The 8,773-nt window shown below is 45.0% G+C and overlaps 1 pseudogene; it reads right to left on the bottom strand.

The window, feature by feature from the left end:
- Positions 1 to 7,154: 7,154 nt before the first annotated feature.
- Positions 7,155 to 8,502, bottom strand: LOC147665163 (uncharacterized; annotated as a pseudogene).
- Between the last annotated feature and the right edge of the window lie 271 nt (positions 8,503 to 8,773).

Below are 8,773 nucleotides of genomic sequence, written 5' to 3'. Positions count from 1 at the left end.
AAGGGTGAGAGCACCAATACGTCATAAGGTATATAAGTGGGCAGCCCCCTTGCTGGTGCTCCGAAGTGGTGTTCCAGGCAGTAACCAATTTCAGGGGTGTACGCTGCTTGCCTGCACCACACAAAAGTTTTAATTGGGCTTAGCACTGTTTGTCTTACCGCCTCTGTGGTGTCAGGTGAGGGTTGGAGAGAGGAGGCACACAGCGGGAGTACGCTTCACCTCTCTTCAGCGGTACGTGCTGCCGGAGCGCTGACTTATCTTCCATATCAATGCCATGTTTGTCGGCCGAAAGACCCAGCTCAAAGGGGGTTTATCCCTGGGCAGACTATAGCTACCAATATATTCGACGCGTCCTGGCTATTATGGAGGCTGGTCACTATGACCAGGAGAACGCAACGGTATTTGCGGTTGATATTGAAAAGTCTTTCGATACCCTTGAATGGCACTATCTCTACGAGGCGATGCTGCTTATGGGACTGTGAGAGCAACTTGTGGTCTGGACGTAATTGCAGTATATCAGACCAAAAGCCAGAGTACGTACCGGCCGAAATATATCGACGAGATACTTAGTGGAGAAAGCGATGAGTCAGGCGTGCCCCCTGTCTCCACTGCTCTTTGCTATTACGATGGAACCTCTGGCACCATGTGCGAGAACTGGCAGGGCACTTAGGGGTCTCACAATGAGAGAAACTGCCACAGCCTAGCACTATATGCAGATGGTTTGCTGCTCTTTTTTCATGACACAGAAGAGAATTTATATGGGGGCAAGAGACCTGTTGGAGGAATTTGGCCGGCTATCTGGGCTGGGGGTCAACTGGCAGAAATCCAAGCTCTTCCCCCTGGCGCGGAGAGAACAACTTACAATTGAGCAGCGGGAACCCCGGTGCTTAACATACCTGGGGGTCAAGATCTACCACAACAGAGTTAATCTACTTGAGGATAATGTGGGATGCGTGATTGGAACCCCGAGGTCCTTCATGAACTTTTTGGGGGCACTTCCGCTTTCAGTGATGGGAAGGATAGCCCTTTTGAAGACAGTGGCTCTCCCCCGGTTCCGCCACATTTTTACTACCCTTTCCCGGTGGATACCAGGGGCACAGTTCAGAGAACTGAAAACCCTGAGCAGAGTTTATTTGGGGATTAGGGCATCGGAGAGTGGCATTGGCTACCATGCAGCGCCAGACAGTGAAATGAGGGCTCGCATGCTCTGATTTCTAGCAATATTACCCCTGACACTTGTGCATGCCTTAGAGACACCTGGGAAACAAATGTTGGGCAGTTGCAGAATGAGGAATGGACGTTTGCTCTGATGGCCTCTCTTGAGGCTGCAATTCATATACTTATATAGGTTATAGTTGGCCCCTACTGATTATCGAAAATCGTCAAAGGATCAAGACCGGAATACTTGCATTGTAGCCACACACCAGAGATTTATTTTAATCACATGGTTTTCCTAGGTCCAGTCTTAAAGCCTTTCTAGGAGAGAATATTTGGAGCACTGCTGAGAGTCCTGCAGGACAGGGCATTACCAATCTGTTCGTGCAAGACGCAAACATAAATTTCACTTGAACAGAAACTAATTGTCAAATAGGTTGATCAATCTAAAATTGGGAAAATCTTCTGGGGCCTCTTTCTGTGGACCTTCCTCTTGACCAACAATAGGACCAGAGCTAGTAGTCGGATCCATTTGTTCCACCAAGTGGGTTTTCTCATGTAGAGTCAAACTCTTTTTCACGATTGACACTGCCTTGGAATTTGAGCACTGATACGTTTTTCTAGAGTGGAAGTTCTCTTTTGAAATAGGTGGATTATTTTATCTTCAGTGTTTCTGGCAATTCCAGCACTTTTAAGGATTTATTTTATATTAGCGTTTCTAGGTTTGATTTTCTTTGGCATACATGCCAAGACAGGATGCAGTTCTTTCGAGTCACGTTTACACCTGATTGGGCAGCTCGTCCATGTTCTCATATAAACTGTGTCTGTTTTGTTTGATATTTTATATTCAGTTGCAGCTGTGGGCATTTTTACATCTTCGGGGTCTTATAGGCCCTGGAGGGAAGCCCACTGGACCAGCAGAGGCTATGGCCTTTAGCCCTACATTAGGACAGTTCACCAAATGTTGTGAGCTCTACCACGGCTAGCAGCGACCTCTGTACCTTCAGTGGCGCTGCCATTCTAGCGGCTCTGCTGAAGGCACTGGACCTTCACCAAGTAGGCATCCCATTTTTGGTACCCGCTCTGCAAACTTTTTTGTTGGCAAGTAACAAATTCTCAGGGCAGTACTTAGTTTCTTTAAAACAAACACACAAATAATGAATTTCTTATAAAAGGAAACATGCAAAAATACCTTCCCAAAAAATTCAAACTGAATTACAAGAGTAGAACAAAAAAAGCACTTATTTGCTAACAAACCAATATATTATCCATTTATTTATATTTACACCGACACACCCACACATTTATATGTATATATATATATGTGTGCATATATATTGTTTAAAGGCATATGTTGGTAAGAAGCACAGAAGGACATCAATTCTACAAAAACCGGTACATATTCTATAAAACAATACCAGAGCGATTAAAATGTGAGACATATGTGTAGAAACAATATTGTGAAACACCAGTCCATAGAACTTTTAAAGGCATGGCAAAGTAGTTTTTGTACTAGCAGCAGAGTACAAAGTTCCCCGGAGGAGGTGTGAATGTGTGGAGATAGGGAATGGAGTAGTCAATACTGTGACTAGAAGGGTTCCCTAGTCGGAACTATGAGAGCCTCATACACCCAGAGTATTAGGTGTGAAACACACCTTTACCGGAGGGTATCCAGTGTCATCATCGACTCACTGCCCCTCGACAGCCCGCGCTGCAATGCCTGCCGGAGTACCAGAAGGTACTCTTTTAGCGGGGTTCTTTAGTTCCTTGCCGATGGTGGGTGTGCGTGAGGAAATGAAAAAGTGTAGTCAGTGTAAACGTGAGTGATAATAAAAAGGGTAAGACAGTCCACACTGAATTTTATTAACGTGGCTGGTTCCCTGGTTAAAAGGGGTGAGAGGGGAGCTAGAGACCGTAACAGTGTACAGAACTTTAACTCAACCCCCTGGTGTGGTCAACATGTTTCTAGCCGGAAGGAGATTCGTCAGGACCTAAATACAGTACTACACAGAAAAACACATAAGGACTAAATGCTCATTCGATATGTAGACGGTAAATACAACCTCTCACAGTCGGAGAAAAAGAGGGCCACGGGGTCCTGCTCTATTTAGGCGACCTAGAGGTGGGGGAAAAAAATATTAACAATGAAAGAACAGGTGAAGTCACATAAAGCATTAGTGACTATTAAGCACCCAAGGTGTACTGTGACTATAGTGACAAATCTCCACGTTGTGAGGGGTGGCGGGGGCATTTCCATGTGGAGGGAAAGTAATTGTACCAAGCTGTGGTCGCAAAATCCCTTCTAAAACTGACGCAGGTGGATCTCACACTGGAGGGTAACCATCATGCGCTAAGAACAGAGCTAAGGGGTGAAGCCAAAACCTGTCATAAAAACACCCAATAATCATAAAAAGCGAGAATGTTCTTACCCTAAGGGAATTGGATAAGGCCTCGCAGCATGCTCCCGTGAGGCCAGCGCTAGTGGGTTACTGGAACCTGTAGGGATTAGAAGGAAGGTCAGGGGTGGCAATCGGACCAGTAGTTTAAGGGGGGGCTAAGGATTCAGGAAGAAAACACCCTGTAGGCTGGTGGGGAAAGTGGCCTCAATGGTGACAACCCTCAAAAAGAAAGAAATAGCTGGCCGGAAGGAATCCCGCAATGCAATGTACACTGGGAGGTTAAGAGGAGGGAACCCCCATTCTTCTAACAGAGGGAGAGCACTAGTGTGATGCTAGGTGCATAGTGCATTAGCAAGTATGCAACACAAGGTAGAGACCGGTACCATGAAGACAAGGCAGTCCGTGAGGGGAACCACATTCTTGAGACATGCACAAATAAAGAATGTCGGACTAACCATGTGTAGTGCTCAAATGTCACTGAGGTCGAGTGGAACCTGCTGCTGGTGGGGTGTGCGCTTAGAGGTTGGTGGCGTGAGGCGAAGGAAGAGGGCGAAAAGCAGGAAAAAGACTACACCCACATAGGAAGTAGGCCGATAGTGACACAGCTGTTGCCCTTTAATCTTAGTGGTAAATAGCCATCCTCTTAGGGAGCTGCAGGGGTTGCCGGCAGGGATGGGCAGGGTGTGGTGTAAGATGACAGGCAATTCCAATGGGTATGGAAACTCGCGCTGGGCTCGCTTCTACAAAAGGAGGCTCAGGGGTTCAACATGACAACAACACGCTTACCTCGAGTAAGGCGCTGGAACGGCGGAACACCTACCCCTCACGCTCGCGGCACCTGGTCAGGGTGCGGAGCAGCTGGTGAGTGAGTACACCGGTGTCCGCCATTATGTGGGTGGAAGTCTGATGACGTCGGGATGGCATCATTAGTGGCGCGTCCCTCGCGCCTAATGCGCATGCGCAAGCTGGATCCACTAGCGCGGTGTTCTATTACAATGCAGGACGGCTTGAGGTGGCGGCCATGTTGGTGGGGGCGTGATAGGAGTGTTGGATATATCATGCTAGCGGATGATCCCCCAAGGTGGCCGGGGAATGGAGCAAGAGGGGCGGACATCCATCCAGTGAGTACAATATATGTCAATGTAGATAACGGGCAATAACCACCGACTAGCGTGTGTCACGCAGGCTTCATGTATGCTCGCCCAGTACTGAGGTATGGCCCTGTGCCTACAAACAGATGGTGCAGATCGGATTTCATCTCGGCTGGAGTGCTGGTTTCAGGGGTTAGGATTCCCTCTTGTGTTGCCTGATTCAGTGATAGGGAAGCCTAAGTGAAGTGGGGAAAATGGATTCTAAATGCAAATCTCGGCTCTATGTCAATGCGTCAGGATATGGGGAGGGCTCATTAATTACGACAGATGCTTGAGAAGTCCCTCTAGTGGGCGAGAATCCACCAAATCAAAAGTAGGTGTATGAGGCGGTGTCTGGATGGTACTCATGTGGTCAGTGGTGATGGGGGAAGTAGAGCCTTTGTTGACGGAGTAATTGAATTGGTAGGGGAATCACAGTCAGTGTCTGTTTAAATGACAGTCGGTGACTAGATATTGTTGGGGGTGACCAAAAGGCACTGGCCAAGGATGGTTATCAAGAGGGCGGCTATTGGGGGTACACACACCGGGCAGGTTAAAGGGATGTAGTGGTAAGGTTGGGGGTCTTATCTTGAGATGGTCGTCCAAGGAATAGCGTCATTGAGCCCCATGGTGTCTAGTTGTAGTTTTTGTAATCAGCGAGCTCCCCGTAGGTTAGAGGTATGGTAAGGGAACTGGACGGATAGTCCAAACAGGGCAATATATAGATGTGGCAACATCCTTTTTTATGCCCCTAACTGGTTGTGTCTTGGGTGGCATCTCCTCTCGCAGATATTATTGATGGATTTCGACTCCTATTCCTTATGGGTCTCCTCAGGACATGGACTGTGGCCGTTGGGTAGTATTTTCAAAAGAAATAATCTAGGTCATCATAGGGAGGATATGTAAGGGGAAAAACAGGACAGAATAGATGTGAGGATGACAATGTATGAAGTGTAAACAGACCTAGTATCTTCCAGTTCAAGGAGCTGGAGAAATACCCTGTCTTGGTGAAGATGAAAGTTTGAGGTTTCAATGATTAATTAATACGTTGGTGCTAACTCTTGCCACAATCGTGTTGGGACAAACCTTTGTGTTGGAATAATTTGTGCGGATTCAGGTGCTTTGTTTAAGCAGGTGAGCAGACATAGGCAAATTGTCAGATATAAAAATGTATATTCCTTAATCGGGCAGCAATGGCAAGTGTAATTCTGTAATTACAATAACGGTGTCAATGCAAATTGGTGTTTAACATGCGTGCCGCCTCATGACATTAGTGAAGGATCATGTGGATGTAGCCCACGTTCATTAGAAAGGGTTATGGTGCTGCCGCACGCCGAAGTTACGTAGGAGTTTACTTCAGTTAGGGGAAGTGCTAAGACAGAGCTTGAGCAGAGTAATCGATTATGAAAAATTATTATGTGAATTCTAGATCCTATATTTGCTGTGACTTAAATGTGGGTTAATTAGCAAGGGCATACCGAATGAAAGAGTCACGAGAATTGAGATCCCTTCGTAACGATTACAAATATATAATGGCCAAATTGATGCAGAAGGAGCTTTCGCCCCGGATGAAGGGGTCACTGCGTTTTCCTACACTCAACTACCATAACTCCCCAGGCGATCTTGGGTAGGCAGAAAAAGTGAAGGTCATCACTTCCTACTGAGGGAAAGATGAATGCCATTTTCACCCAATGGCCCTGTTGAGCATGAACCAGCAGGTCAAAGGATTATGCCTGTGGTGCAGCAGAAGCTCCGCCTATGTACAGCCTGTGATTTCTCCAACTCTGAACAGAGTGAAAGAACCGCTAGTTTGGTGAGGCGAGCACTGCTGAAAAACGACGGTGCTCTATCTCCAGCAAACACCAAATGACAACACTTGCGTCTTTGTGTGCATGTTATAGGATAATATGACTGAAACCTCTAGAAATATATCTAGGTTTATAAGTTTCTCCTTTATGGCCATGTCTGGTTTTCTGGTAAAAGGCTATAAATTGGATTTGATGTTTGATTGGATTCTAATCTCTTTTCTTTACACAATTCCGTCTGGAGCACGATCCCACTGTGTGTTGGATTCTGCAATGCTTCAATGTGTAACTTTGCTGAAAAAATACTTCAGATAGTACAGAATTCTCACTAAATTTAGAGGACCAGAGCCTTGATACAGAATAACTGCATTTGCCTCCAATGGCATACAGAACAACATTTTAAATCCTCTGCACTGTCTTTAAAGTAAAGGGTAGACATGGACCTAAATGTCACCAGTGACTGAACCTGAACTATATTCCAAAGAGCAACCTGAAATCTTGTGATATAAATCGGATAGTTTATGCCAGGAACAACTGAAAAACCCTACGGTGAAAAAAAAAACTTTTGGAATTCTCTGTATCCAGAATAATATAACTAATCTTACAATGCAAAAAAAAGTGAAAACAAGCCTATTTAAAGAAGCTTTCCTAGCCACCCAGGAAACTTTTGAGATTATCTCCGAACAGTGTGTATTCTTTCATGCTGAATGAGATTACCTATGTGATTGAAGCTTTTCAGGCACCGTTAAGGCTCTTCTCCAGTGTGCCTTTTCTCATGTCGAATAAGACTGGATTTGAGACTGAAACATTTCTGGCACTCCGAGCAGTGATAAGGCTTTTCTTCAGTATGTGTTCTCTCATGTTGAGTGAGAATGTATTTGTGAGTGAAAGTTTTCTGGCACTCCAAGCACTGATATGGCTTTTGTCCAGTGTGTGTTTTCTCATGTCGAATGAGACTAATTTTGAGACTGAAGCTTTTCTGGCACTCCGAGCACTGATACGGTTTTTGCCCAGTGTGTAGTCTTTCATGTTGAGTTAGACTGCCTTTGTGACTGAAGCTTTTCCGGCACTCCGAGCACTGATAAGGCTTTTCTCCCGTGTGTGTTCTCTCATGTTGAGTGAGATTGAATTTATGACTAAAACATTTCTGGCACTCCGAGCACTGATATGGCTTTTGTCCAGTGTGTGTTTTCTCATGTCGAATGAAACTAATTTTGAGACTGAAGCTTTTCTGGCACTCCGAGCACTGATACGGTTTTTGCTCAGTGTGTATTCTTTCATGTTGAGGTAGTTTGGCTTTGCTAATGAAGCTTTTCCGGCACTCCGAGCACTGATAAGGCTTTTCTCAAGTGTGTGTTCTCTCATGTTTAGTGAGATTGAATTTAAGACTGAAACTTTTCTGGCACTCTGAGCACTGATATGGCTTTTGTCCATTGTGTGTTTTCTCATGTCGAATGAGACTAGTTTTGAGACTGAAGCTTTTCTGGCACTCCGAACACTGATACGGTTTTTGCTCAGTGTGTATTCTTTCATGTTGAGTTAGATTGGCTTTGATATTGAAGCTTTTCTGGCACTCCAAGCACTGATAAGGCTTTTCTCCGGCGTGTGTGTTCTCTCATGTTGAGTGGGATTGAATTTATGACTGAAACTTTTCTGGCACTCCGAGCACTGATACGGCTTTTCTCCAGTGTGTGTTTTCTCATGTCGTATGAGACTAATTTTGAGACTGAAGCTTTTCTGGCACTCTGAGCACTGATAAGGCTTTTCTCCAGTGTGTGTTCTCTCATGTTGAGTGACTTTGAACTTTTGACTGAAACTTTTCTGGCACTCCGAGCACTGATACGGCTTTTCTCCAGTGTGTCTTCTCTCATGTTGAGTGAGATTGAAGTCATGACTGAAACTTTTCTGGCACTTAGAGCACTGATAAGGTTTTTGACAAGTGTGTGTTCTCTCATGTTGAGTGAGATTGAATTTTTGAGTGAAACTTTTCTGGCATCTCATCTCAACAGGCATCTTTGCTTATTCATCCTTCAAATCTTCCTGGAGCATTCCTATTGCACTTTGGACGACGTCTCTAACAGGTTACAGTCTCATACAGTCTCCGGATGGATTCTTATCAGCAGTTACTCATTTTATGAGTCAAGCATTTCCCACATTAATTTAGGAGTTTTATAAAGCAGAGATAAGATGTTAGACTGGTGTTTAGTGTTTACAAGTGCTTTTGCATACAAGTTATGGCAAGACAAGAAAACACTAAGGATTACCATTAGCAAAATAAACATTT

The sequence above is a fragment of the Lissotriton vulgaris genome, unplaced genomic scaffold, assembly GCF_964263255.1.
Source record: "Lissotriton vulgaris unplaced genomic scaffold, aLisVul1.2 SCAFFOLD_4465, whole genome shotgun sequence".
In the NCBI taxonomy this organism is placed as follows: Eukaryota; Metazoa; Chordata; class Amphibia; order Caudata; family Salamandridae; genus Lissotriton; species Lissotriton vulgaris.
The sequence above is the reverse complement of the archived record's forward strand: the minus strand, read 5'-3'. Positions and strand labels throughout refer to the sequence as shown.